The sequence below is a fragment of the Anthonomus grandis genome, chromosome 9, assembly GCF_022605725.1.
Source record: "Anthonomus grandis grandis chromosome 9, icAntGran1.3, whole genome shotgun sequence".
In the NCBI taxonomy this organism is placed as follows: Eukaryota; Metazoa; Arthropoda; class Insecta; order Coleoptera; family Curculionidae; genus Anthonomus; species Anthonomus grandis.
The window spans coordinates 4,679,618-4,689,552 of NC_065554.1; positions in this window are offsets into that span (position 1 = coordinate 4,679,618).

A 9,935-nucleotide genomic window follows, 5' to 3' on the forward strand; every position below is an offset into this window, starting at 1 on the left:
AACACCAAAAATGCTAATAGTATATCCCGATGCCCTTACATAACCTGAAGTTTCAGAGCTATATACATAATGATTAAATTACGAAATTGCAAAAGAAGTTTTTTGAGATCGAGGAACATTTCTTTTTTGAGATCCAGTAGACAGGCTTGTCTTTTTATAATACTTAGGCCACCATTGCTTAAAATCAAGAATCTCACTAGTTTTAACTTCTTTTACAGTAAACTTGCGTTTGGCACTTGAATTAACAATAATTTCTGTGTACTTATGAATTTTAAATATTCTGTCAATTTTTTTTAAGTATCTTTTTATGACACCAAAATCCCTGTCACAGGGCAAAAAGGAGTGACCTCTAATGGGAAAATAATGCTCAATTTTATTGAAGCGCCCCATATCTGTAAGGGCAAAACATAATCTTATAATAGCGTGGTTCTTATTTTGCCCAGGGCAGTTGTCTCAAAAAGTTTTAACTCTTTTATGTTGGGTGGTATTTTATTTTTTATATAATCAAGCAAAAAGGTGCATACTTCATTAGGACCCTTATTGGCCTGCCCCTCGTGATAAATATGTAAAATTTATTCTCGTATTTCCGAAGGGGTTGGAAATATTCAAGTTCCTTGTTACTATACGACAGACTTTTATTACGTTCAAATCAACCAAATCATATACAGCAACGTTTGCAATAATTAAGTAGGTAACAATAATGGGGTTTCTAATAGGTTCAAATAAGTTTATAGTTATATAAATAATTTAAAGCTAAGCATTTTTCATATTGCACCACATCTTCCCCTTTTCGAAAGAATAGAATTGTATTTAAAAGAAACAGGCCTGGCCAGGTTTTAGGAAGATGTAATATGACTAAAGCATCTATAGCTACCAAAAAACTAAGAATCCTGTTTAAATTTATAAATAACCTTAATGAAAATATAACTAAAAATAATCCATAATAAAATATAACCCATAATAAAAAAGAATGTATATACAATTTAAAACCTATATGCTAAAACTTATAACTTGAAAGTACATACGTATGCATAAAAATGTAGGTTTATTTATTTGTTTATTGCGCAATATTAAATTTTTCAATCCGATTTTTATGTACAGTGAATTCTTTTCCTTTATCACTTTTAATGACACAGTTTACGGTTTTCGCTTTAATTACCTCGAAAGGACCTTGAAACCAAGGATCAAGTTTGGTTCTATTTTCATTTTTTAATATAACCAAGTCTCCCGGGTTTACATTGAGATGTTGAGAGTGCATATTATACCTAGCTTTACGGTTTCGTTTTGCTTTCATCGTAAAATCTCTAGCCCTTTGATGTGAAATTTGTAATCTATGCCTAACCTCCTGATAATACGCGTCAATATTATACCAAGGGTCAATTTTATGTGTAAGTTCGTCGGGAAGATCACATTGCCTACCAAATACTAGTTCAAAAGGAGTGTAATCGTGGTAAACTCCCGGAGTTGTATTGTAACAGAATGCATAAAATTTAATCCATTTATCCCAATCTGTAAGCGCGTCGTTAATGTAAGATCTAAGGTATTCGTTTAGTACACGATGATTTCTTTCGCATCCACCCATACTCTCGTGGTGGTATGCTGTTGAAAATGTATGCTCGATTTTTAGGATACTCGACAGCTCTTTCAAAACTTCATTTCGATATTCGGTTCCCATATCACTTCTTATTTCCTTCATTGGGCCAAATATTAAAATAAAGTTTTCGACAATTGCTTTTGCGACTGTAAGAACTTCTTTGTTTTGGATTGGTACAAGGACTACATACTTCGTAAGTTCACATTGCATAGTGACAGCGTAAGCATTATTATTTTCCGTCCTCAAAAATGGGCCAATTGTATCTATAGAAACAATATCAAATGGTTGTTGCGGAGTTGGCGTAATCACCATGGGTTCAACGTGCTTAATTTTACTTTTATTAACTTTTTTTGCATTTCATAACATATGCTGCAATGTCTCGCGATATATTTTTCCATCGGTACTTTGACCTAAGTTTTTTCAAAAGTCTCTTTTGGCCACAATGTCCTCCTGTTAATGGATCATCGTGATATTGCTGAATTAATTTCTGTTTTTCTTCATTGCTAGTAATTTTCTCTGGTTCCATGTATAAATATATAGTTACACTATCACTCAACTTCACTTTTTCGATTTTATTTTCACTAGTTAATTTCTGAAGCTGAGACAATATTTTCCCCAAGGAAAAATTGCCATTGGTGAAAAATATTTTAGTTTCAGCGCTGAACTTTTTCTTTCCAAATTTTTCCATGATTATTCTAAAATAATCTGGCTTAATTATACATTTTATACTAGGGATTGTAAATAAGTCGTAGTTGTCATTAGTCTGCAAAATTTTAGGGACTGAGTTTGGTTGATGTTGATGCGTGTTTTTGTTATATTTATCTAGTGGGTGGTGTTTTTTAGCCATAGATCTAGTAGTAACGGCCAAAATTTGGGCAGATTTCGAGCTAATATTCTTTAAATCTTCCACCGATATTCTAGATAGGGCGTCTGCTAAAACATTTTCTTTACCCTTAATGTATTCGATTTCGAAATCGTACTCCTCTAGATCTAGTCGCATTCTTGTTAATTTAGAAGAAGGATTTTTCATAGAAAATAAATAAACTAGAGGATTATGGTCTGTTTTGACTAGAAATTTTTTTCCGTATAGGTACGGTCTAAAGAAGTTTATTCCCCAGTGTATGGCAGCTAGTTCTTTCTCGATTGTCGATTTGTTGATTTCTCCTTTCGTAAATCATTTAGATGCAAACGCAATTGGTAATTCTTGACCTTGAAAATTTTGAGATAAAGCTGCACCGCACGCTTCATTTGATGCATCTGTCGTTAATACAAAAAGTTTATCAAAATCTGGGTACTGAAGAATTTGTGGTTGAATGAGTAATTCTTTTAGTTTTTCGAATGCACTTTGGCAGTCTTCGGTCCATAAAAATGTTGTATTTTTTTTTTAAAGTCTATTTAACGGTTTTGCTATTTCAGCAAAATTCTTTATAAATCATCTATAATAATTACAAAATGCAGTGAACCTCCTTACGTCATCTGCTGACTTTGGTTTTGGGTAGTTACGAATAATATCATATTTCGTATCGTCTGGCAACACACCGTCTGACGTAACTTTATGACCTAAATAGGTGATGTTATTTTGAAAAAAATTGCATTTATTCGGATTTAGCTTAAGATTATATTTTCGACAAATGTCAAAAACGCTTTTTAAATTTTCAATATGGTGTTTTTTCGAGCATCCAACGCAAATAAAGTCATCTATGTATATAAAGGCCTTTTCAGGAGTTATTCCTGCAAAAGCGATGTTCATCATCCGTTGAAAGCTATTCGGGCTGACTTTTAGTCCAAATGGAAGTCTCGTAAAACGGTAGGACCCTGAATTTGTACTAAAAGATGTGATATCTCTGGAACTTTCATCTAGAGGTATTTGGTGAAACCCCAATTTTAAGTCTAAAGTTAAAAACCATTTTGCTCTACCCAGTTGATCCAAAATTTGATCGATCCGAGTAATTGGAAATTTATCTGCGCATAATTTTTTGTTAACCTGTCGGAAATCAATGACCAAACGCCAATTTTTTTTTCGTTATTAGACTTTTTGGAACCAGTAAGATAGGACTATTGTATTCTGATTGTGATGGCTCTATTATTTGATCTTCCAGCATTTTGTCCACTTGTCTGTTTATCTCATTTATTTGTGAATACGGCGTTTTGTAATTCTTTATATAGACTGGTGTAGCATCCGTTAAACGCAATTTTTGCTCATAAAAATTATTAGCTGTAAGTGGATCATCTTCTAGTGCAAAAATGTCTGAAAACTCTTGACATAAATTTATTATTTTTTGCCTAGCAAAATCTGGCATTGACGAAGTGTCCAGTTCTTTTAATAACCTTTGGTTTCTGTTTTGTTTATTTTTATCGTCGATACTATTTATACAGAAAATATCGTATCCATTTAATCTTGTGTATTTAATTTGTCGATTCTTTATAGTGACACTTTCAAAATTTGTGTTTAAAATTTTTACATATGGGCTTTCACTAGATACTATTGTGCCGGCTATAAAAACTCCTGGGGATATCTCTCCCTTTGTCACTACTAAGTCAGACGTGTATATGAGGAACTTTCGGAACGAAAATTTCTTCTTCCTCTAAAATTATTTCGCTCCCTCTGCTTTGTCCTCTATTTGTGTAAAAAACATTAGACACAGAAGGATTCTCTACGCTAATACTCACGAATTTTTGCAAAGCGTCTTGTACTGTCTGGAAACTTCCGGCTTCCATAATAATTTTGGCTTTTTCATAGCATGCGTTAGAACTTAAGGCTTTTACTGTGGTATTTGTTGTATATTTTTCTGCGACAATTTCAGGTACTCCTTCACCGATGTATGCTTGCTTAAGCTTTTGTGCCAAATTTTCAATTTCGGAAATATACTTAGTGTCACTATGTTTCTGTTTGAGATTAAGCAATTTCGAAGTGACAGATTGTGAGCTTTCCAACTGTATGCCATTTTTAAGTCTACATTTTATTTCATCTAAAGTTGTACTTTCGCCTACCAAATTTCTTGCCCTGCTAGTGAGTCTTGTTTTGACGAAAGCCACAGCATTTTCTTGGTGTGTTTCTACATTTGCTGTTAACAGAGTTAAGGCATCCAAAAATGAGATAAGCTTGTCATCAGAACCATCGAACCAGCGGTGTACTAGAAAGTCCTTGTTCGTCCACTATAAAATTTGAGGTAACTACGCCTGTACTTGTTACATCACTTTCTTTCGACGTACTTTTCCCCATGTTGTTGAAAGTTTTATTACTATTTTTCGCGTTTATACATCGACTCGTTACGTCACGGCTGGCAGGATCGCCATGTAAAATTTACTCTCGTATTTCCGAAGGCGTTGGAAATAATCAAGTTGCTTGTTACTATACGACTGACTTTTATTACGTTCAAATCAACCAAATCATATACAGCAACGTTTGCAATAATTAAGTAGGTAACAATAATGGGATTCCTAATAGGTTCAAATAAGTTTATATTTATATAAATAATTCAAAGCTAAGCATTTTTCATATTGCACCACAAATATAAAAAAAAGAATTTTCCGTTTTAAGATTATGTATGCAAAATACATTAACCGTTAGTTGGGTCTTATAGAAGACTTCTTGTACAGGTATATGTGGTAGATGAACATTTTGCATATAGTCAAATGCGAGCCCTACCACGTCGTCCCTATCGTGACACTTTTTAATAGTATCCTTTAGCTTCGTATAAAACTTGTTGGCCCTCTTTTTGTGTACCAACAATTCAGCAACAGCCACTTTTTTTGAGGCATCTCCTAGAGAGGGACTTTTGATTTTTAAATTCAACTGTTCACATTTTACGCATGTGTCTATTTGAGGACGCCCAAATTTTGAAGTAAAGTTTTTGCGAAAAAATGTATAATAATAGCTGTATTTAATTTTCGTTTCAGGATACTTGGATCTAAACATTTCGTACATAATTTTTATATTAAGTCTACTATCTAGATATTTATATTCTTTTCCCGAATAGTGACTTTCTTTTACTGGACAGCTTTCAATGTGCTGATGAATTAATATGTTTTGATCTTCCAGCATTGCCCGAATAGTATTTTTGCCACGTTTATCTCTGGGAGTCACATTATTTTTAATCAATGATTTCATTTTCTTGATTCTTTTTTCAGATACAGAATGCAAATTTAAAAAAGCCTTACAACATACTTTTACTCTGAGTTCCCCAACGCGAATAAAATGATCTTCTTCGGATACTTCCCTTACTTTACTGTTTTCATTTTTCTGACTTCTTCGGTTTGCCTGTTCATTCTTGTTTTGCATTTTGTAGAAATTCTCAAACACTATTTGCTTTTGCTCATCGTTTAGCTTATTAAAACACTGCATTTTACATCTAAAAAATAACTTATCTATATACCTAGGCTATTCAAGATATAACTTTTATTAAACTTACTTGGAAGCACCTCTCATTTGCCTGGCAGCAATCATCTTGCCTTTATAATCTTTATACGCAGTACCACTGATTCGAGCTTTTTTGATTAAATTTCTTTGATAATTATCATCATTTCTCACACCTCGGCGTCTTTTTCTAAGATTATATGATTGAGATAGCTCCTCTTCACTTTAAATGCTTCCATTTTCGTCCGAACTAGACATATTGCCACAAAAATGTGATTATATTACTCTTACATGCACACAGTATCCAAGCCAGTAAATCACTAAAAATATTTCGACACACGAGGATTGCATTTCAAAACAAAACAGAGCGCAAGGTCAAATACAGCACGACACACATTTTAATATTTATTTCTTAAAGGGGCTAAGTTAGTTTACTTAGGTCCTTTTGCACTAAACCATTATTTTCTCACCTAGAAATGCAAGTAAGGCAGTAAGGAATAATTGAATTTAGTTCTTTTCTGCACCAAACGCTAGGATTTGGCTCCAAATTTATTGTAGCATATTAAAAACAAAATGGCCGTAACGGCACTTTCAGAAATAATCGATTCAATTACATTTAACCCTTTTAGGCACATAAAAGAAAAAGTCTTTAATCAAATAATTTTTTATTAATAAATAAAAACTTTATACTCTAACTTATAGCTTAAATTTAATTTTTTTTCCTTAATTTATTTACAAGTATCCTGCAGGACATGGTTTTATCTGGTAACCACTGTGAGACACAACATAAACTCGTTCCGAAAACAAAGTCTTAAATTTATGCGTAGAACTTATGTAGGTATGTCTATGGTACGTAATAAAACAGTTTTTATCCGAATAATTGAGACAAGTATTGCAGGCCCATTTAGTTCGATGTGGCATTACTGCAGTGCTACATAGAGCACAACGTCTAGATCCTCCATGGACGGGCATATGAAGAGCATTACTTTTTCTTACCTCAGGCGGTACGTACGGCTTGTACCTATTTTCTTTTATGAAGCTTTTTATGCCATAAAATTATTTTATTTTATTTTATTTTTGATATAAAATATACGAGTTTACCACAGAAACATCAATGAAGTGCCAAAACAGTCTATGCCACCATTTTCTTAATTTTCTGTCAATACTGTAGCAAGATTTTATGTCATTATTTAGGTAGGATTTATAAAATTTATAAAAATAATTAAAACTGTAAATCAAATCAAAACTAAATAACACTAATTACAAAATATATTATCAAATTCTATGTTCATACTAGATAACTCATACTGGTTTCACCGCGAAACCATAACAAGAAACGTTTTTACTAATCTTACTTTTGCAGACATTTGACATATATCGCTCTAAACATAACCGTAATGCTACACACCTACTAATCATATTGTACTTACCGCTTAATTTTATGCTAATTTACAATAATAAAAAATCACCCGCGAAATTGGATAGAATTCTACTTGAATTCTACTTCTGCAAAAAACCACCTGACGGAAATATTTGAAGAACGGTAACCTCAAATTGAATCGATAGAATGCCTTGAAAACATTTAATTTAACGAGCCGATAACAGATGTCGCTAATACTGTCGTTGATGTAGGTTTTGTAGTCACCAGACGAGAGATCCTATACTCTTAAACACCAAAATAATACACTCGTTAACGGGTAACAATACTTTATTGTACCAATCGTACAAGTAAACGGCTATATAGCTTAGACACGTGGAAGTCAACGACTTTTACAACCAGTCTCTGTCACGACTCAGGTGCAACCTAATCCGCCATAATGGATCGAATACATCCTGACAATTGACAGCCTCCCCTCCACTCTCGGAGTGAGGGAGAGGGCGATACAAGTCCCCACACACTTCCCTCCTAGTGTGAACGTTACAATTCAACAAAGTCACAAACATTATATAATATGCAAAGATTAATAAAATTATGCATTAGCAACATTAGAATAACACAAAGTTACAAACACTATAATATGCAAAGATTAATAAAATTATGTATTTGAAAATCTCACTTGCTTTTTACGAGCGTAAGTTTTTAAAACCTTTTTAACCATTGGTACTGGCAAATCGCCAGGACCGTCCAAGTCGTGGGTTCCAGCTAGACTCGAAGGGGTGGTTAAAGGAGGGTCGCTATCAAGTGTATCAGCTACCAAGTCTTCAGACATGAGATATGCCGGCTTAAGTAGCTCAACCGAGACGCTTTTCGTTTTCCCGTTGATATCGATATCAAGCACCCTATCGGACGGTCTTTTAACAACCTTGTAAGGTCCGGAATAAGTTCGTTCGACAACAACATGCGTAAGAAAATATGGGAGCATTCATATAAATTTTTAAAAATAAACGCGCGCCTCTTGTGGTTATGTGTGACTTTAACAGGCCTGACAAGTCGCATAAACTCACGAAACTCCTCAATGAATGTGCGAGGATCAGGAGTAAAATCCCCTTCAAGAAAGAATTCGCCAGGCATGCGAAGTGTTGTGCCAAACAAGAATTCGGCAGGCGATGCCTCGGTGTCAGCAGTCGTATGGATGTGTTGAGTGCCAATAAGGCTTTAAATAAGGTGGCTTCAAACTCAAGACCCTGGTCAGAGGTAATAACTTTGGGAAACCCATAACGAGAGACCCATGTATCATAAAAGGCCCGCGAAACAGTTTGGGCAGATTTATCCGGGATTGGAATGGCCTCTACCCCCGGGAGAACCGATCAATCATTGTCAAAATATAATGGAAGCCGTTGCTTGGAGGCAGAGGGCCCACCAGATCGATATGTACGTGGTCGAAACGACCATCAGGGGTTACAAAATGTTCAGAAATAAATTTGACATGCCTAGAAACCTTGGCATGCTGGCAATCTAAGCAGGTTTTGCACCATAGTGCAACATCACGGTGCAGACCGGGCCAAATGTACTTCATGCGAATTTGCCTGTCAGTTGATTTGGTTCCACAATGGGCAGCGTTATGTATACGATCAAAGATCATGCGCCGTAATGGCAAAGGGCGAATGGAGTCGCCAGAGACATCACAATATAAAGATGTCTTGTCAGGACCAAAGTCGAAGGTTTTAAAACAGAAGTCTTTATGGGGGGTCTTAATAAGCTCTGCCAGTTCTTCATCTTTGCTCTGCAAATCAGAAATTTGTTTTAGAGAGATGTCTATGGGTAGAGAAAGAGACTCAATACGTGACAAACAGTCAGCCACCACATTATCTGAACCTTTAATGTATTCAATGCACGTAGTAAATTGGGAAATGTATGAAAGTTGGCGAGATTGCCGGGGAGAAGCTTTGTCTGGACGCTGAAGAAAAGCGTAGATCAAGGGCTTATGGTCGGTCACAACCTTGAACTCCTGACCTTCAAGATAATGCTCAAAGTATTTAATTGCTTCGTAAATGGCTAACAATTCCCTATCGTAAGGACTGTATCGAGTCGGCCGAGGGGACAATTTCTGAGAATAGAATGCCAAAGGCTCCCAAGACTGCTTCGTTCCATCAATCGGTTCAGACAGTTGTTCGAGGGAAGCACCAATCGCAATGTCGGAGGCGTCGGATACCACACGGAGTTCCGCACCAGCGCGGGGATGGACTAGTAAGACTGCACTAGCCAGCTCCTGTTTAACTTTTCAAAAGCTCGTTCAGACTGATTCGTCCAGATGATAGGACTTTGATCATTTTTACGCAAGTCCTTGAAATATGCATTTAAAGGAGCTTGAGAGGAGGCCGCGGTAGGAATATTGCGATGGTAAAAATTTACCATGCCTAAGAAGCGGCGAAGCTGAGAGACCGTAGAAGGCTTGGGGAAACTTAAAATGGCTTCAACCTTAGTAGGAATAGGAGATATACCACGATGGTTAATGCGATAACCCAAAAAATCAATTTCATTAACGGCAAGAACACATTTGGCGGGATTTAAGCGAAGACCAAATTCTCTAAGTCTTTCGAAGA